This window comes from Pan paniscus, chromosome 8 (assembly GCF_029289425.2).
Source record: "Pan paniscus chromosome 8, NHGRI_mPanPan1-v2.0_pri, whole genome shotgun sequence".
Classification (NCBI taxonomy): domain Eukaryota; kingdom Metazoa; phylum Chordata; class Mammalia; order Primates; family Hominidae; genus Pan; species Pan paniscus.
In genome coordinates, this window is record NC_073257.2 from 78,494,756 (window position 1) to 78,516,967 (window position 22,212).

The 22,212-nt window shown below is 34.5% G+C and overlaps 1 protein-coding gene across 5 annotated transcripts in view; it reads right to left on the reverse strand.

The window, feature by feature from the left end:
- The window catches only part of CTNNA3 (catenin alpha 3), a 1,760,513-nt gene that overhangs the window by 427,774 nt on the left and 1,310,527 nt on the right, over positions 1–22,212 (reverse strand). The gene's annotated exons all lie outside the window — the stretch shown is intronic.

Genomic DNA, 22,212 nt, shown 5'->3' on the forward strand with positions numbered 1-22,212 from the left:
TAATTAATTGGGTTGAAAATTCTCTCATAGCTCTTATAGCAATGCTTCTCAAAGAGTGGTCCAGGGCCTCCAGTGGGGCCTTGAGAACCCATCAGAAGATCTGTAAAGTCAAAGTATTTTTGTAATAATACTAAGACCTTATTTGCCTTTTTCACTGTTAGGCTCTCATGAGTTAACTGTGGATTTTTTTCCAGAGGCTGCATGAAGTGCAGTATAACAGATTGACTGCAGAAGCAGAGAGGAAAACGCAGATGTTGTCTATTGAGCCAAATCATTAAATAGATTTGGGAAACGTAAAAAAATGCTACTCTTCTCATTATTTTGTTTCTAAACATATATTTATTTTTCATAAAAATATTGTTTATGTTAACTTCTAATGGGTTTATCATAGTTATTGGAAAAATTAATTTGTAAACAAATTTTTAAAAAATATGTCAGTTTTAGTATCTAATACAGCAAATATCAATAAATTTAATCTGCATACGAAGGCTTTTTGTAGTCTTCAATAATTTTTAAGAGTGTAAAGGAGTCCTGAGACCAAAGAGTCTTAGAATTACTACTTTTAAGCATCTCAAACGGATAAGTACAGATACACTTATTAGGAAGAATAGCAACTACTATTTACTGCATTTGTCCAACCAGCTGGCCACTTTATACACATCACATCATTTAATCCTCCACAGTGCTATAAGCCAGATATTGTGCTCCTCTCTTTTTGGGAAAGAAATCTGTGGCTCAGGATGATCAGGATGTTCCTCTAAGGTGATAAGAGGAAGCACTGGACTTTGAACCAGGTCTGACTATGTTCAAACTTCAGATTCTTAATCATTACCCTGGCTCATTCTCAAAAAAGATTTAAAACTTGTTGCATGAGCACATGAAAAGCTGATCAACATCAAAAGTAATTAAGGCAATACAAACTAAAACCCTAATGAGATGTCATTTCATAGCCACTAAGGTGGTCATAATAAATAATCTAGACAATAATAAATATGGACAAGAATGTAGAGAAATGAAGAAACCTTATACATCACTGATGGGAATATAAAATGGTGCAGCCACTTTGGAAAACACTATGGCAGTTCTGAAAATGGAATATATATGTGAGTTACCACATGACCCAGCAATTTCATTCCTAGGTATCTATATAAGATAAAGATAAATGAAGCTATGCATAGCCTAGGTATCCATAGCTAAGACAAATAAAGTATATGTTCATGTAAAGACTTGTAGAGAAATGTTGATAACAGCATTATTTATAAGAGCCTAAAAATAGAAATAACCCTAAATGTTCATCAGTTTAAGAATAGATAATATAAAATGTGGTATATCTGCACAATGGACTATTATTCAGTCATAAAAGGGAATGAAGTTTTGATGGACCTCAAAACATTTTGCTAAGTGAGAGACACCAGTCACAAAGGACCACATGTTGCATAATTCCATTATATAAGATGTCATAGAAAGGCAAATTTAAACTCACCAAAAGTAGATAATTGGTTGCCTGGGCCTGGAGGTCGGAAGGATTAATAGCAAATAGACATAAGAGTTCTTATTGTGGTCATGAAAATGCTCAAAAACTGACTTATGGTGATAGTTGCACAGCTCAGTAAATATACTAAACATCACTAACTTTTATTCTTGAAATGGGTGAATATGATAAACAGAATAAGCCTCAAAAAGTGCTTAGACCATTTGGAAAGATCTCTTTTTAACAGTTACTGAAGGAACATACAGTAGTTAAAGAAATAACATAGTAATTAAGTGATAGTAAAGAAAAAGCTGAAAACTTGGTGACTGAAAGCTTAATAGAGATTAGGGAGTCAGTGCAAGAATAAGATCAACACAGAATAAACAGGGGAATGAAAACCTAAAGAGAAAAGAGCAAGGAAGGATGAGACAAAGATCAGGGAGGCAGGTTGTTACTGTGATTTCACAGTTCTAAAAGTAAGTTGGAACTGAGCAGATTAGAACAGTCTTTGTCCAAAGCAATGTGAAAATAGACATCAAGACCCTTAATTTTTATTTCCTTTGACCCAAGGATTTATACTGTGAAAATTTATCCTAAGGAAATTATCTTAACTACAGAAGAAAATGTTACACATGAAATAATTTTAAAAAATAAATCCTTGCCATTGTTTACAGTGGAAAAACTAAAGAATACCTAAATTCTTTAAGAAAAATAGTGAAGTAAATCACTACATTCACATAGTGAACTATTATACAATAATTAAATTGATGTTACCAATGAGACTGTGTTCAGTATCTTCATCTGTAAAGGCGATAATATTAGCATCTAGCTCTACCAACAAAAATCTATGTATTTTTTGTTGAGAGAATTAAATGTAGCTAACACATATGAAACATGTGCATTCTTAAACACAGTGAGCAACACATGGTAAGTGATTATTTAAAATTAATCTCTGTTATTAATTGACAGAAACTGACACATGGGAGAATCAATAAGGGATTATAGTAAAACAAACAATTTAGCTAGCTAATAAAAGAACAATAATTTTTAAATCATTTATTTATTCCAAAGCAAAGGAGAGAAAAATATGGTACTTTTGTGAATATCTAAATCAAACTTTAATTTCTATATTATAAACATAAAAGTCTGATTGTTAAATCTTAGAAATCTTTTATAAATCAGCAGAGGTAATAGGTTCACCAATTATGAAATTTCTTCTTTGAGAAGATTAAAAGAAGAAATTGGGAAAGAGAAATAAACAATTATAAGCTAAAATAAAAAGATAGATAAAGACAGTAAAGGAAAGATTTTAAAAGCTCAGCCAGGGTTAATTCTTATGTCCTACTTGGTTTCCTAACCCCCAAATTCCTTTTATTTCTACAGACAGGGCTACAGATAGTTCCTGCTACTTGAGTGCCGTCTAATGTCCCAATTCCTATCTTTCCTGTAGTGAAAAGGGAATTTTAAAAATCAGTTCTCAGAAGGGTCAGAGTTGATTTAATCTTATTCATAATCCAGCTCTGACCTTGTGTTAATTCTAGTAACTAGACTTCTGGTTTACCTATGAGATTAAGTCACCATTTTCTACTTCATTTCAATAATTGAATTCTTTATTGTCAGATTTCTTGAGTGGCTCCCTGCTTCTAATACCCATAATTTGCTGGATTTAACTTGCTAGAATCCCATGGATCTCATCTTTGAAATACAGCCGAGTGGATGGAGACTTGCAGACATCCCTCATGCATGATACTCATTTGACTTCATAATTAATAATACATGTACTAATGTTACCCAGGATTGTACACACCTGTTACATATTAATAAAAAAGGACAGGGTTATATTTGTGGGTCTTGGTTGACACTTAGAGCTTGCCTAAATTGTCATCTCTTGCCTGTCACCATATACTCAAGAAACTCAACTTCCCTTGCCTGACTAGCTTTCTTGACTTACAATATAGGTTGTTACATCTCCAAAACAATACTTATAGCATCCAAAAAGTCACATTCAGTATAAAAAGTGTCAACTCTACTACTGAATTTTTCCATTGCAGATACCAACTCTATGTCAAGTTCCAGAGACAAAAATTGAGAATCAGAGAGTCAGAGAGGTCAAGGAGACACAGCTAATCCCTTGGGTGGTTATACCTAAAAACCTAAAATCTAAACTCTAATTTTAGAGATGTTAGAGCTGTTTGTTTGTTTTACGTACTCCACTAGACAGATAGTATAGAGTGTATATATGTTTAGAAATTTTCTATATTTGTTTTAAATATTACTATGTCTGAAGACAGGAAGGAGCCTATACTATTTACATGATTCTATTCTAATAAGATTCATTACTACTAACCCTATTTAACAGTTATTAAGCAATTGCAGTAATTATGGTTATTCATATTTCAATACATGAAATATTATTAAAGATAGTGTCTTAAATAATATCTCATATTTATCATTTGATGAGAAATTTTAAATACATTATTAGATTTAATTTTTGTAACCATCCTGAGAGATATACGGATGAGATATACTTACCCCTGTTTAATAGACAAATAAAATGTGGCGAAAAAAAGGTGAAGTAATATCCAAAGGTAACATTATTTTTATTTTAGGTATAATTTGAACTCAGATCTGCAGACTCGATATATAGTGTTGGTAGTAAAAATTATGCTCCTGTCTCTATAATGTATTTTTAATAGAATTTTAGAAGTTAGCATTATGCTAAATGGAATCAGATTAAGAAACATACCTCTGTCTAACATTGAAACAGACTCCAAATGTCTTTATAATGGGCAAGTGGATACAGATTAAGTGCCATGAACTATCATCATCCTAAGAGTCTTACTTCCTTTCATGGTGATTGTCAGGGATGCTTTTCTGAGATTCAAATATTCTCATGGATGAGTTAAAAGAAGATGAAACAAGATGATAAAACCAGTCTCTTTTCAAGAAACCATAAACATGTTAGCAACCATCAAATTTTTTATGCCCTCATTCTGGTAAATTATAAGCTATCAAAACTGCACACGTTCTGAAAGTTTACTAAATGCAAATAAAATAGTCTCTTTGCCATGCTGTAACTTGAGATAATAAAGGACTTAAATAAATTCAGTGAAAGCAAAACCCCGTATGTTTGGGTGTCAGAGGCTACTTTGACTAAGCTCATTTCAAATTATAACATCAGCAAAATTAAGCTATTAAAACTACAAATAAAAGAGTATTTTTAGTTCTAAGAAGAAATAGGACTAATTGGATACACATATGCCTCCTAGGCTGTATATCTTAAATGTGAGGCTCATCAGTAGTTATTATTAAAGTTGGCAGAAATAATGGACATAGTAAATTGTACTTTAGATTTTTCTTTATGCACAATTGTTTGGTGTTATCTTCTTAATTGAGTCACAGAATAAAATCTAAGAAAACAGATGTAAACACACAGACATTAAAATGCATCACTACTTTTGCCTTTACCTTTTCATATTGGTTTTCGAAGTGATGCATGGTTAAATGAACCTAATTTGAGAGAAATTTGGAGATGGCCGCTGAGTCTGTGTGCTGGTCAGGGGTTTGCTTTCTACTGTTGGTATTATTCTTTGCGTATTAACCTCAGAAGGGGAACAATATATGGAAATGGGATAGAAAGTCTTCAGAAACCATAGTAGGAAGATTAATATTCATAGCACATTTATGAAGTAGGCATCATTATGTGTGTGTGTGTATATATATATATTCACATAAATATAATTTTTGAAAACAAATTATTTTACAGATAATGAGTTTGAGATACAAGGATGGTTTATAACTTACCCAAGATCACACAGATTTCAACATTCTAATTCTAATTCAATTTTTTATAATTCTTAGTTGCATGTGTTAGTCCTCATCTAGGTCTTAGAAAATTACACTTCTTTTTTGCAATAGTCCAAATAGTCTAAACTGTACTTAGCATTTAGTGTTCAACCAAGTTTCTTGACTATGTCAGTAAAATGTGCTGGCTTTAAACGCTGGGATCATGTCATCATCACTGTTTCCTCAGAGCCCAACAAAATGCCTGGCACATATCAGGAACTTCATAAAGAGCATTAAATGAATAGATAATTGAGGACATGAAAAATACATCCATTTATTCATTTAGAAAACTGTGTGTATTTATAAATGATAGCATTCCAAGTCACACATATTTAAACTTATGAAATTTCTAGATGGTTTAAATTTATAATTAATGTAAAAATGAGGAAGGACAGAGAAAACATTCTTTGTATGCAAATATTATTATCTTCTACATAGTCAATAAGATTTTAGAAAACAATGTTGCATAGAACATATGAAATATCAATTGCTTACTATTATTGTCAATAAAGGACAGCTTCTCTTATATAACATTCATTATAAACATCTGTGTGTAAGGAAAGAAATTAGTTTTGTGCTATAAATATTGGTCATATAATTCATTAATTCCTTCATTTATTCACCAAGAGGAATGGACTACTTTAGGTACTGTTGTAATATAAGCCACATCACAGGATCCTTTATTTCTCTTCTTCAATATTCTGAATTTATTCCTTAATATTCAATAATTTTTGGAAGATATTATTTTTGTCGTATTATTTGTTCAATGACCACTATATGTAAAGAATTATTTGGAATATTTGCTGATTGAAAACTATGTGCAAAGGGCAGTAAGAATCTTTTCATTGTTTTATTTAATTCTCAACAAATATAACATGAGGTCACCATTTCACATATATGAATACTGAAGTTCAGAAAGTTTAAGCACTTTGCCTAAAGATGCAAAACCAGTCATTGGCAGAGTTTAAAGTCTCTGGCACATTGACAAGCCCTCTCAATGTGGAGAAAAAGGAACTCATAAGCTGTTGGTGGGAACGTAAACTAGTACAGCCACTATGGAGAAGGGTATGGAAGTTCCTCAAAAAGCTACAAATAGGACCCCAATATGATCCAGCAATCCTGGTACTGGTAATTTATCCAAAAGAAATTAAATCATTATATCGAAGAGACACCTGCACTCTCATGTTTATTGTGTCATTAATCACAACAGGCAAGACATGAAATCAACCTAGGTGTCTAACAACAGATGAATGAATAAAGAAAATGTGACACATATACACAATGGAATACTATTTAGCCATAAAAAGAATGAAATCCTGTCTTTCACAGTGGATAGAATTGGAGGATTAGGACATTATGTTGTGTGAAATAAGCCAAGAACAAAAAGTTAAACACCACACTTTCTTACTCAAATGTGGAAGTTAAAAAAAAAAAAAGTTGATCTCATAGAAGTAAAAGAACAGAGGATACTGGGGCTGGGAAAGGTCAGGGGAAGGGAGTGATAGGGAAAGATTTATTAGAGGATACAAAATTCCAGCTAGATAGGAGGAGTAAGTTCTAGTGCTCTATACCACTCTAGGATGACTCTAGTTAACAATAATATATAGTTTCAAATAGCTAGAAGTGGATATTTAATGTTCCCAACACAAAGAAACGATAAATCTTTGAGATGATGGACATGCTAATTACCCTGTGCATTACTATACATTATATGTATCGAATCATCACTATGTACTCATAAGTATGTGCAATTATTATTTGTCAATTAAATCAATTTAAAAAGACAAGCCCTCTCAATCTTCAAATTCTATAATTTTTACTCTTCCTCTAAGTCTCTATAAAATTGACTGTAGGCTGGGCATAGTGGCTCATGCCTGTAATCTCAGCACTTTGGGAGGGTGAGACTGGCGGATCACCTGAGGTCAGGAGTTCGAGATCAGCTTGACCAACATGGTGAAACCCTGTCTCTACTAAAAATACAAAAATTAGCCAGACGTGGTGGCGGTTGACTGTAATCCTAGCTACTCAGGAGGCTGAGGCAGGAGAATCACTTGAACCCCAGAGGCAGAGGTTGTAGTCAGCCGAGATCGCACCATTGCACTCCAGCCTGGGGGACAGGGCGAGACTCCATCTCAAAAAAAAATAATAATAATTGACTGTAATGTGTTTTTGTTGTTGTTGTTGTTTGTTTGTTTGAGAAACAGTCTCGCTCTTGTCACCCAGGCTGGAGTGCAGTGGCATGATCTCAGCTCACTGCAACCTCCGTCTCCCGGGTTCAAACGATTCTCCTGCCTCAGCCTCCTGAGTAGCTGGGATTACAGGCATGTGCCACCATGCCCGGCTCATTTTTGTATTTTTAGTAGAGACAGGGTTTCACTATATTGGCCAGGCTGGTCTCGAACTCCTGACCTCAGGTGATCCGTCGGCTTTGGCCAACCAAAGTGCTGGGATTACAGGTGTGAGCCACTGGGCCCAGTCTGCAGTGTGTATTTTTGTATGTTTCTAATTTTAAAAATCAAAAATTGAAATTCCTGCCACTGTTTACTTAAATAAACCTAAATTAGATACCACTACCCTTATGATCTAAAGTCTTCTCTCTATGGTCCCAAACCCAAACAGTCTCTTTCTGAAAGTTTATGATTTCTATAGAAGGAAATATCCTTCAGACGAACTGACCAATGGTACTGCCAATAGAGGCATCTGATTTAGAAAGCCAATTGGTATAACCATGGCCTTATCATATTTCTGCCTTCCTGGTTCTAGAATCCCCAGTGTATACAAATCTAAACATGAACGCTTTCTTGCCCACAAGTATAAAGCAAAAAATGTTTCCTTTCTGGAACCTAAGGGTATACAAAAATTCTAGTCCTTCATTAACTATATTTAATTTAATAATTAAGGAAACATATTAAAAAGCTAAGCCACAGGTAATTTCAAAATAGAGGAGAGTAAAACTCAGGAAAGAGAGGAGCAAGACTTATCTTTAGTAAAGGTTTATCATAAATTAGAAAAAATATGGCATAGTCTTTATATTTTCAGGCATAGAAATTTTGCCGGCATTCTGAACTACAAATGCTGCTGTTAAGATAATTTTGTCACTAAACAACAATATGTGATGGGAACAAAGCAAGATGCCAAGAGGCACAATAAAGGCTAGAATGTAGTTTATAGCAAACTTGGCCCACTGCAGAAGAATTGGTAAATGGCTTCTGGAAAATGTACAGCATCATAAAAAACCCCAAAGCCATGTTTCTTCTGAAAAATGTTAAACAAAGGTTTCAAACATAAAAATGCACATTTCCATATTGATTTTGATGACCAGCATTAAATCAGGCAGTGTGAATGGCTGATGGACTCTGCTCCTCTGTGTCATTATTCTACCATTTCATTCTGAAGGGAATTACTGTATAGATGGCAGTTTGAAACAATTTTCAAGCCTCTAGATAGAGGGTTTTAATTTTTTTCTCTAAATAAATGTAAACAATTTATTTCTAAGAATAACTGTACCCAAAGAAGGTGGAAACTTGGGAATTCAGTATGATTTTAAAGAATAAAGGTGGTATTTCACTTGGGTAAGTATTATTTGGTTGAGTTCTTCATGATATAGCAAAATAATTTTTGAAAAGTCCCTTTTTATAATGACAAGCTATGCATAAATTTCTGAAAGCAGCAGAAAGTTTCTGAATCATCTTGAAATATCCCACATCTGAAATAATGGCGTGGTGGCTCACACCTGTAATCCCAGCACTTTGGGAGGCCAAGGCGGGTGGATCACCTGAGGTCAGGAGTTTGAGACTAGCCTGACCAGTATGGTGAAACCCTGTTCTCTACTAAAAATACAAAACTTAGCTGGGAGTGGTGGTGTGCACCTATAGTCCCAGCTACTGGGGAGGCTGAGACAGGAGAATTGCTTGAACCTGGGAGACAGAGGTTGCAGTGAGCTGAGATCACACCACTGCACTCCAGCCTGGGCGACAGAGAGAGACTCTATCTCAAAAAAAAAAAAAAAAAAAAAAAAAAAAAAAAAAAAAAAAGAATATTTAGTGGGAAACCATTGCCTTCTGTTCTCATGTTAGAAAGAATGTAGAATACATCCTCCAATTTGTTGTAATATAGGAAATTAAATTGAATAGTAAGTATGTGTGTGAATATACATATATATATATATATAGAGAGAGAGAGAGAGAGAGACAGAGACAGAGTCTTGCCCTGTCACCAGGCTGGAGTGGAGTGGCATGATCTCGGCTCACTGCAACCCCTGCCTCCCGAGTTCAAGCAATTCTCCTGCGTCAGCCTCCTGAGTAGCTGGGACTACAGGCATGCACCACCATGCCCGGCTAAGTTTTGTATTTTTAGTAAAGACGGGGTTTCACCATGTTGGCCTGTATGGTCTTGATCTTTTGACCTCGTGATCTGCCTGCCTTGGCCTCCCAAAGTGTTGGGATTAGAGGCGTGAGCCACCGCACCCGGCCGAATAGTAGATATATTCATAACAATTAAAAACACTTGTTTGGTAACTGCTCTCAAAACATAAATTTTGTATGACCAGTAATGACTGGATTAGAGACTTTTGCTTGCAGCTGTATGGTAGGATAGACAATTCTAATTACTTGATCCTAATAACTTACTTAATTACCTAATAACTTACATAAAACGTTATCTTTATCACATTTCTGGGCTCTCAGTAAGTAAAGAAACTCATTGAAGGTGCTAGGTTGGGGAAAGAGTTGTAACCAAGTGTGAAAGACATTGGGCATCTAGACTTAAGGAGTGGAAAAATTGAGGTGATGAGATTAAGAATCTTGATTATACTTGGGACCCTGGAATGGGGCTAATGTGGTCTGAGATCTGCAGATGTGAATATAAATCTTTGGTAGAAAAAAAAATGCCCCACAAAAAGCATCAAGCAACAAATATCAGATTTACATCCTGAAAAAAATTCATGTACTAGAGTGATCTAATATAGTATTTCTCTTTCTTTGTCTATAGATAGAGATATGGAATCATAAAATCAGAAAACAAAAATAATCATCAGGCAAATTCAATAAATAGTAGAAAAAAATATACACGTCATTTCCTATGGGCCAAACATTTTATAAGTTACAATACATTAAATGATTTAATTCTCTAGTTATTGTCTAAGGTAATAACAATTTCCATATTTCCATTTTATTTATGAAAAGATTGAAGTTAAAGGAAGTTTTATGTCTTATTAAGAGCCAAACAGGCTGGATGCCATGGCTCACACCTGTAATCCAAGCACTTTGGGAGGCCAAGGCGGGAGGATTGCTTGAGGCCAGGAGTTCAAGACCAGCTGGGGCAACATTTTTGTGAGATTCCATCTCTACAAAACATTTTAAAAATGAGTCAGGTATGGTGGCCACATCTGCGGTTCCAGCTATTCAGGAGGCTTAGGTAGGAGGATTGCTTGAGCCCAGAAGGTAGAGGCCACAGTGAGCTGTGATCCTGCCACTGTACTCTTGCCTGGGTGACAGAGTGAGAACCTATCTTAAAAAAAAAGCAGACAGCAAGAATCCACCAAATATCTAAAATTGAAGAAATATATATGTGTAAAAAAAGTTAACAAATCGATGAATCATCATATTATACACAACCGAAGAGAAGATTAGTGAATTGGAAAAGTTATCTGCAGAAATTATCTGGATTACAGTACAGTGAAACAAAGGCCTGGAAATACATAAATCTGAATAAAGAATATGGTGGATAGAATGAGACTACTCATCATGTATACTGTCACATGCTCAGGACGAGATAATTGAGATAATAGAATAAATGACGTATTTGAATAGAAAATAGCTAGGAACTTTCTGAAACTTGTTAGAGACATGAGTTCACAAACAGGAGGCAATAATATATACCTCCAAAACAGTATAAATAAAAATGAATCCACACTTAGACACATCTTAGTGAAACTACAGAATAACAAAGACAAAAAACAACCTTAAGAATACTAAGAATACCAAATCATGAAAGACAATCAGGCAGGCATCAGATTCAGAAAGGAATCCTGGCTCTTAAGCCTCTTCTCTTCCTGTCTACTCTTTCTTCAGTCTTTCTTGCAAAAATGAAACAATAACTTCATCTTAGATAAAATATGATGTTAGCATTAATTAGTCTATATATTTTTATCAGTCTTAGAATAGTGGCTAAAAGAACAGGCTTTGTTTGCATTTTGCTATCAACCCTATAATTTAATTAGCTGATTATTAGCTTAAATATAATCAATTCACATAATCCCACTGAGACTCCATTTCCTCATCTGTACAATGCATATTATTCCATGTATTGCATAGTATGGTTGTGGGATTGAGTGTGATAATGTATATACAATTTAGCATTCTTCTTGGAATGTATAAAACAATACAGGGAAACTATCAGGTTGAATCATATGAAATTATCTTGTAGGTCAAAAAAAGTTGAATATCAGTCATTTCACTTGGGTCAACTTAATAGTAAATTGTGGTTTCAAGTTGAGAAAGAATCAAGTTTACTTTTAAATTCATATACAAAAAGAGACATACATTTTAATAAGGAAAAGAAGCTAGTTTACAATCAATCTTGCCTCCTACACCATTATAGTCTGTAGGATTTACTCTACGAGTGTCCGCTTGTTGATGATGTGATGTAATCTACCAGAATCTGACTTGAATAGAATATTTAATAAGTTGATAATCATATAACTACTTTTATGATTAGACCATGTATTGGCTGCTCAAATAACAAAATTTCCTGGTGCTTCTACTGGTACCAGGGGATTTATAGTTTAGGCATAAGATTTAGGCTTGCATTTTATTGTGACTATTCTAAATATTTCTCTGATGTGTCAGACAGTCCTTTAAGGTGGCCACCATGACCCTTTCTTCCTGAGTTTGTGACTTGTTTGTAACAAACAGAAAATGGAAAAGTTGATGGGATATATTTGATTACATGTTCGTTACTTCACAATTAGTTACATAAGATTATATTTCTTGTCCTGATGGAGTCTCTCTCTTCCTTGATGGCATTGAGAAGACAAGCAACTTTGTTGGGGAAATCATACAGCAAAAACTGTGGGCAGCCTCTAGGAGCTGACAGTGGCTTTTGGCAGATACAAAGAAGAAACTGAAGCCCTCACTCCTACAACCACAGGGAACTGAATTCTGCCAACAACCTGAATGAGCTTGAAAAAGCCTCAAATGAATCCACAGCCCTGTCTGACACCTTGATTGCTTTCTAAGACTCCAATCAGAGAACACAACTCCAATCAGAGGACACAGTAAGCCATGCCTGGATTTCTGACACACAAAAACCCACATGTGAGTATTGTTTTAAGCTGAGAACTTTGTTGAAATATTAATAGGCAACAATGATTAACAAATATACCTGGAAAATAAAGAGCTATCATCAGAGAGTGGCTCATGAAGGAAAAGAAAAAGCAGGTTATTCTTTCCAAAGCCATTCACAAATTTCACAACTACACTAACTTTTCTATTTTGAAACAGTTGCAATCTTAAGAAAATTGAATTATCAGGATGATCTCTAAAAGTAATCATTTCCATGAGAAAAATACCCAAAGAGATTCAAAATCCAGGGAGTATGACATGTGCAGTAACAAGTTTGAGAGTTTTTTTTGTACAAGAATAATGTTGAAATAAGGTGGTTTTATGGTCATAAGTACAGTTTTTAAACTGCAACTTTACCATTAAATGGCTTAATCAAAACTAACCAAAGCAAATATACTCGTCATTTACTCTTCAGAATATCACATACCCAGCTTCTCAGTCACCCCATCACCAATGGCTTTGATCCTGCAGTTTTCCTTAGAGGCAGTTTACAGAGCCAAAGAAAAACAAATGAGTGGACCATTACTAATACTCTTCAACTGCATAGGAATCACATTTCCTCTATTATAGCAACGTAACACATTGGTGATATAAAGTTATATCATTCAGTGTAAAGGATTATTCTGTGATTTTTAGTATATATTGTTCTAGATAGCAGGCATAAATTGGGTACTTTGTTGAGAATCTGCTGCCCAAGTTAACTGCAATATCCTCTTTCATTAAATACTTCAAAGTGTCTTAATTGGCTCTTCTGTGAACATTCTGGGCTACTCCACTGAAAGACACATAAGACTATACATGGAAGCAAGAATCTTAGAGGAAGCATTCAGAAAAGAGAAGGGAAGGGGAGCTTGCTTTTTGCTGTCACTGCCTAGGCAAATGATAGAAGCTTCAATTTGCTCTGAGGAAGAGAAATTTTGATTATACATTTTAGCATTTGTCCACAATCAAGAAGCAAAACTTAGAAATATGTTCTTTTCCCAATCAAAAATAGAATGTTGAACGAATTTATCTGAGTAAGGGCAAGAGATACATTTCCTGACTCCATAGTCAATGAACACAAAATAAATCAAAATGTAGCTCCAGAAAAAAAAATTGGGGAAGAAATTCCCACATCTTATTGAAAAATGATGGGAAATTGGAAAGGGGCTCCTGAAAAAAAAAATGCCTGGAGAAATTGCTGAAGGGTCAATTGGGAAAATGCTTATTTTCCTCTTATTTCAGGGCAACACATGACAGAATCAATGTCATCTCAAGAGATTCCAGTAGCTGAATGGTTTATTTACATATTAAACACAAGTTGGAGGAATGAGTTTGGTCTTTGAGTATCCTGAATTTTACACTATTTACACATCCCCTCTTGAGGTTTTACTTAGTGTACTGTAAAGGCAAACAAAGCCTTGTCTATCCACAGAAGGACTCCTCCAGATCCTATGGGAAAGGTCCAAGAGCTTTGTTAAACACCAAATCGTCTTTAAATAACAATCTTCTGATAATTTGATAATAAACAGCCATACTTTAGTGATTTCCTAGTAAACATAAATTAATATACTATACCAGATTCTTTGGAAAGATCATTATTTTCTTTGAAAATAAAACAAAAACACAAACAAAAGTCTGTAATTTTGTGCACAGACCCAACAATCTCATTTCCCATTTATGGCAGAATTCAGTGAATCATGCTTCTACAACGCATTCTGCTTCAGGGCACACATCTAAAAATTAATCTTTCTGAGGATACATAATCATGACCACTCCAGTGTCAATTACTGTGTAGGGAGAATGTACTATGTGCCAAGTGCTCTGCTATTTCATTCAATAGGTAGAAGGTTATTACAACAACCCATGAGGTTGCTGTAAGTATTTCCTCTAATTTTTCAGATGAGAAGACTCGGGCTGAGAGAAGTTAAATAACTTACCTACAATATCAGAATAAAGTTGGGATTTGAATGCAGACAATCTGATTCCTGAGTACTCATTGTTAAATAGCAGATATTAAAAAAAATGTGAGTCAGTGTTAGAAACTGAATAATATCATCTTATATTTATTCAGGAACATTTAACAATATGATTGCTTAATGAGATTCATCATTTTACTGCAATCAAATGCTGCAAAACTCAACTCCTGAATTAGATTTACGGTATGCTGCAAGTAGATGGTTAAAAACATGATCACATTGTAGATATTTACAAAAATAAATGAATAAAAATAAAAATTTGCACTATCATGTTTAGTAGCATGGAGAATTTGGTATGGGAAGGTCAAGACAACTTCCTAGTTTGATGAGTTTTGTAAGATATTTCCTAATTAAGTGTGTGAAATTTTCATCATGTAATATTAAAGATCTCTCATATACAATTCTGCACAAAAAGAGGTCTGAAAATCTAAATTATTTTATAGTACAAATAACACAAATGTAGTTGAAATTAGCAAATGTTTAGTGACTATTATATGCCATTAAGTATATCAATTTCACATTCATCCAAACTTTAATTTTACTGTCCAGGAGGTGACAATATATAATAATAAAAATAACAATAATTTTAAGATTCATGAAGTAAGTACTATATGCCAGAATGAAAGGGAGAAGCACTAAAGAGATGGAAGATTTCATTCTGACTTAGTTAAGATGGATTCCTAGAGCAGAGGTCACTTGGATGGGTTTTTAAATAGTAGAATTTCAACAAGCAAGCAAGAAGGTATCAAATGGAAGGAATATTTCATTATACTTAGTAGGTAACAAGGCCCCAGCAGTCAGACTGAAGACTCAAACATACATGGGCTCTTTGGGGCTACCCTCCCTCCTTGTATCTCATTTCATAAATTGATTTTCAGGCAGAGCCTCTTTAGTGGGGAAGGAACATACACAATGAACTGTTGTGATCAAAACATAGACAAATGTGCATGACAAATTGGTAGAGATAGGAGGAACCAAATCTTGAAGGAAGATAGAGATAGTTTTCCAAGAACATTCATAATAAAGGAAGAGGACTAGCAGTAGGAAGCAAATACAACAAATGGGGTCTGAAAGATGAAGGAAAACAGTGGTTCTCAGCACTGCATTGCGATAGGGCCTTGAACTCACCTAAACACATCTAGCCTAACACCATTGTATACTTTGGAGTGAAAAAGGGCTGTATAATAAATTGTGTCATTAAATGTGGCCAATAATCCTATCATGAAATTCCCCTAATTGGCACAGAGACTCTCACTTCTTAAGGTGCCATTGAGTTGTTTTAACTGTGAACATAGGGATGAAATGAAAAGCGAGAAGCAAATCACGTAAAGATACTTAACAATATAATTCCATTTTATAAATCTCAAAAATGTACAGCTACATTAGATATTATGCACTATATTCTTATCTGGCAAAACTATTTTTAAAAGAAATAACAAAAAAACAAAAGCACTCATTAGTGGTTATCTTGGGGAGGCAGACTGTGGTGAAGCAGGAAAAGGAGGTCATCAAGGAGGGGCACTAAAGGGGCTTCCAAAAATGAAGCAAGTTTTATTTCTCAAGCTGAGCCATAGGTAAATGGGTGATTATTTTATTATCATTATGTAATCTTTCATGTATGATATATTTCATCATAAATAAATATTGATTTTAAAGGTAGCCAGTTTTATCTTTAAATGATATATATATGCTTCTCTATTTTTGTGTCCTACTTTTTATTCCTTTATAATATACTCTGAAAACTTCCCAATTTCATTAAAAATTCCTCAGTAAAGCATTTTTAATGTTTGGAACAAAATCTATTAAAATAGAATAGACTCATGATATATACTGTTGGGTACTTTCCTAATTTTCATTGCTACACTATCAGATTCATTTCCATTATAAAACCAGTGACTGCTTCAGGGCCCACAGAAATGGGCACAATTGTAAATTCAGTAGGCTCAAATATATATTTTTAAAAGGCTATGTTTGTACATCTTTCTTAGCCTGTTGGATGCGCAGCTCACTGTGTTGAGGCAGACATCTGTTGGTATGCACAAAAATAAAATATTGTTGTCTTGTTTTTGTATTTTTCATATCCAGAGAATCAAGTCATAGCTTTTGCCTGAGGGAGAACCTCAAGAAAAATGAACTAGTGTGACGTGTGTTTCTGCCAAGCAGAAAAGAACATGGAAGTAAACTTATCCACATAAATTAGGTCAGACAGCTGGTCCGAGTCTGCCCACTCAGCCTGCTAAGGGAGCAACCAAGCAAAAGTTAAGATTGCCAATTTGTTTCATTTTGTTTCCCTCTGGATTTCAGGAATTGATGTAGAAAAAAAAATCAGGAAGGAGGAATTGGAGATTAATCAACCCAGGGATAGTTTTTGTAACAGGGGAAAGGGATTGCTGAGATAAATCTAGGGAGATGAAAACTGGGTTTAGAATATTTGAGGAGGCTTTTTGTTTTGTTTGGCTATGCAAATGGGGAAAGAGTAAAAAATAAAAAAAAAAGACAATTAAAAACACACAAAATCTCAAAAATGTGAATAGTGAGGAAAAATAATCATCCATATGGGAGTATCTGTGACATTTGTAAAAATTCCGTGAACACGGCCAGACGCAGCGGCTCACGCCTGTAATCCCAGCAGTTTGAGAGGCCAAGGCAGGCAGATAGCCTGATGTCAGGAGGTCGAGACCAGCCTGGCCAACATGGCAAAACCCCGTCTCTACTAAAGACACAAAAAATTAGCTGGGCATGGTGGCGGGCGCCTGTAATCCCAGCTACTTGGGAGGCTGAGGCAGGGAGAATCGCTTGAACCCGGGAGGTGGAGGTTGCAGTGAGCTGAGATGGCACCATTGCCCTCCAGCCTGGGCAACAAAGTGAGACTCCATCTCAAAAATTAAAAAAAAGTCTATGAACATTAAAAAAAAATAAGAGTCCCTTGTTAGTCTGTGTCTAAAAAAGAAACTAGCACTGGCTCTTGAAACAACATCAAGGTATCAAGCTTTGCTTCCTTCTGTCTCATAAAGCACATTGTTCTGAACTACATTGAGATATCAAAAATGTGTCCCAAAACAGTTGAAAATCTGAATTATTATAACTAAAGGGTTATCAGGCTCAAAGGAACCTGAGTTTGAGGGTGGGTCATCTATTTGCAACAAAATATTTAGAAGTAGTTGAGAATCTGTCTTTTAGAGTAAGTGGATCGTTGAAAATGCCTCCTCTTTTTGCCATCCTCTTCACTTGGGTAACGTCCTTAGCCTTTTTGGATTTAGGCTTTCACTTCATGTGCCCTGGGAAGTCATTCTAGACCTCATTCCATTAGGACTTAGACATCCATTACTCTAAGTCTGTCACTGTGGGCTCTCTCTTCCCGAACTGTGAGCTCCTGAAGAATACATACTTTGTACATCATAGCATCTCACCACCCAGCATAGTGCCTGAGGCATAATAATATTTGTTGAATGAAAAATCACTGAAATATAAAGCATATTTATAAAAATGTTAGTTCTAGTGTACTGGGATTCAAAGGATCATCATGATCTACACTTATCAGTCTTAACTTGGAATTACCAGAAAGATAGCCTCAGACATCTGCAACTAATATTATTTTTAAAGAATAATCAAATATTCAGACAGGCCAGGCAGGAATACACACGCTAGACAGGCTTAATTCTTGTGTGGCGTTCATCATCAAACATACCTGAGAGTCATGACAAAGTGAGTTGGTTAAGTAGATATACGATTTAAAAGAAATACAACTTAACTGAGAGCTCATTACTGAGTATTAGTATGTGTAAGAAACTCTCATTTAAAGGTACTCTGTGGCCTCTGTGTTTATGCCAGTTTTGGTAGCAAGCCCATTTTATTGTAGGAAGTCACTATTTCATGGATCCACCATTTAACTGGGTCACATTGGGAAAATTATTTTATCCAAGTCTTTAAAATGAAAATAATATTATGCTCATAGGGCTGTTACCAGGATTAAATGTAAAGGCAAATGCAAATCACCTAGCAGCAGTACCTTCGATACATTATAAACCCTCCATGAATGATGCTTCCCTCTAACCCTTGAGAACAATATGTCAGTAGCACTTACAAACATAAAATAGGATATCTCTTTTAATTTATTGTAATTTCCACTATTATGTTATTTTTGCTATGGAATAGGAAACTCTTTATTTTTGAATTTTTACACTGTTTCATATATTCTAGATGCAACATATTTGAGGAGTATGATATGATATGCAAATATTCTTTCCCACTCTATGGCTTTTCACTCTTTTAACAGTGTCTTTCACAGAGGATTTTTTTTAACTTCCAATGAAATCAAATTATAATTTTTTTTATGTCATTACTTGGTGTTGTATCTAACAATGCCAAACCAAAGTCACAAAAATTTATCCTATGTTTTCTTTTAAGAGTTTTCTATTGTAATTTAAAGCTGTTATCTAATTTGAGTCATTTTTTGTATATGATGTAAGGCATAGGTTGAGGTTCAATGTCTAATTGTTCCAGCACCACTTGATGAAAAGGCTAGTCTTTCTCCACTGAATTATCTTGGCATTTCCATCAAGAATTGTTTGATTGCTGAACTTTCCAATTGACCTCATTGATCTATGTGTCTACTCTTTTGCAAATATCACTCTTAATTACTATAGTTTTATAGTGTAAGTCTCAAAATCAGGTACAGTGGATGCTCCAAATTTGTTTGCTTGTTTTTTTTTTTTTTTTTTTTTTTGGCTATTCTGGTTCCTTTGCCTTTCCATATAAATGTATTTTTGTAATTCTTTCTTTAGAATCAGCTTATATATAGCTGGAAAAAAATTCTGCTAGGATTTTGACTGGTATTGTAACAAGTTTATAGATCAGCTTAGGAAGAATTGATATCTTCATCATATTGAGTATATTCCAATAATGGAACATGATACATCACTCCATTTTTTAAGGACTTCTTTAATTCCTTTGACTAGCATTTTGTAGTTTCTGGAAACATATAGGTGCAGCAATTTTTTTTTTAGATTTATACTTACGTATATCAATTTTTGAAGTTTTGGTAACTGGTATTCTTTTGTAATTTTGGTTTCCAATTGTTCATTGCTAGCACGTAGAAATATAATAGATCTTTGGAATTCGCAATCATGTCATCTGCACATAGAAAAATTTTATTTTTTCTTTGCCAATATATATGCCTTTTATCTTTCTTTTGCCTTATTGCACTGACTAGAACCTTTAATGTAATGTTAAAAAGGACCAGTGAAATAACTAGCCTTGTCATGTTCCTGTTGTTAGGAAGAAAGCATTCATTCTTTTACTGTTAAGAATGATGTTAGCTGTGGGCTTTTTGTTGATACCTTTTATCAAATTAGGAAAGTCCCTTTCTATTTCTAATGTATAGAGAATTTTTATTATGAATAAAATTGGAACTTCGTTGAATGCTTTTTTCTGCATCTTTGATATAATCATTTGATTTTTCCTTTTTTAGTCTGTTAATATGGTGGGTTGCAATAATTAATTTTTGAATTTTGAATGGTCCTTGCATCCTTGAGATAAACTATACTTGATTATACAGTTATTACTCTATATTGCTGGGTTAGGTTTCCTAATATTTTGTTGCAGGTTTTTGCATCTACGTTCATGAGAGATACTGGTCTGTAGTTTTGTTTTCTTCTAATGTCTTTGTTTAGTTTGATCCCTCGGGTATTACTGGACTACTGAAATAAGTTTAGAAGTGTTCCATCTTTTTAATTTTTTGAAATTATATTTAATGTAATTCCTTACATGATGCAATGTTTAGTAGAATTAACCAGGGAAACTGTCCAGGCCTGGAGTTTTATCTCTTGAAAGCATTTAAACTGCCAATTTAATTTCTGCAACAGATAGAGGATATTCAATATGTCTCTATCTTCTTCAGTGACTTTTTTTGACAGCTTTAAGATATAATTTACAAACCATGCGAGTCACCCTTTAGTGTACAATTCAATGCGTTTTGGTATAGTCACAAAGTTGTGTATCTATCACCATAATCAATTTAAGAATAAGTTTATCACCCCAAAAAGAAACTCTGCGTCCTTTAGCCATCACTCTCAAATGTCCCCAGTCCCTCTAGGCAACCACTAATCTGCTTTCTGTGCTTATATATAATTTCCTGTTGGTGTCTGCTATGAAATAACATTTTATATTAATGGAATCATAAAATATGTAGTGTTTGACTGGCTTCTTTCACTCAGTATAATGTTTCCAAGTATTATTATACTTGGAATAATGTAGTATGTATCATACTTTATTATATAGTATGTATCAGTACTATTATATAGTATGTATGAGTACTTCATTTCTTAAATTACCAGTTACATTCCATTGTATAGTTAGACTATATTTTGTTTATCCATTCATCAGTTGGTGACCATTTGGGTTGTCCTCACTTTAGGGCTATTAATAATGCTGCTACAAGTAAGCATGTGTAAGTTTTTGTGTGGGTGTATGTTTTTATCTCTCTTAGGTATACAGATAGGAATTGAATTGCTGTGTCAGATAGTAACACATATGTATATTGTTTAAAAACAGTCTGACCATTTTCCAGAGAAGCTGTACTATTTTGTATTCCCACCAGCATTGTGTGAGGATTCCAATTTCTCCACATCCTCCCCAACACTCCTTATTGTCTGTTCAATGACATTTAAAGGTACGTGTCCTTCAAGCACTTGGTTCATTTCATCTAGTTCATTAAATGTATGTGCGTAGACGTGTTTGTAGTATTTTATTATTATCCTTTTAGTGTCCATGGTTCTGTAGTGATACCCTGTTTCATTCTTGATATTAATAATTTGTATTTTCTATTTCTCTTCAGTCAACAGGGGAACTGCTGCCACCACTACCTCCAAAGTGGACTGCATTTTCAAAGGCTAGGAGAGTTAAATGAGTTTCATCCCATACCCCTAACCCCTGCTTATCTGTCCTCTGGCCTGAGAAAGTGTTTTGCTTGGAGCTTTTTTGTCCATGCTTGGTGTGCACTTCCCAGATTCAGCTTGCAGAAGAGTCTAAGCCAGGAAATATGGGGAAAAAAAGGGGAGTCCAGGGAACATATTACTGTATGGGGTTATCCTTCAAACTCTGATTTCCTCTCCAGTCTGCCATTACTTTACAGAGTCCTCCAAGATTTGCTTTAAGTATTATGTCCAGTGTTGTAGTTGACATCAGTGGAAGAGTTAGGGAAAGGTATACTTACTCCATTTTTAACTGGGGTTGGTGCCACAAGCTACCCAGTCTCACGTATGACTTACTAGTCACATAAACTGCCTGACCTAGTGGGAAAATCTACTCACCTTTCTGCTCATTTTTCTTTCAAGGACACAATACTTAAAGGATAATCCTGAAACATTACAAGAACCTAAAGTATTTTCGCAATCAAAAGAAGATTAAATCAAGTTCAGTATAATTTTAATTATCTCTAATTGCATCATAATGTAATACAAATATTTTGACATCCTTTCCAGGAAGAACATACTTTCTTTTTAAATTTAAATAATGTTTAGATTCCTACTTTTGTTCTTACATCTTCTACCTGGTCTTCTCTGACCTACAAAACTTATAAAACTTACAGTTGTAT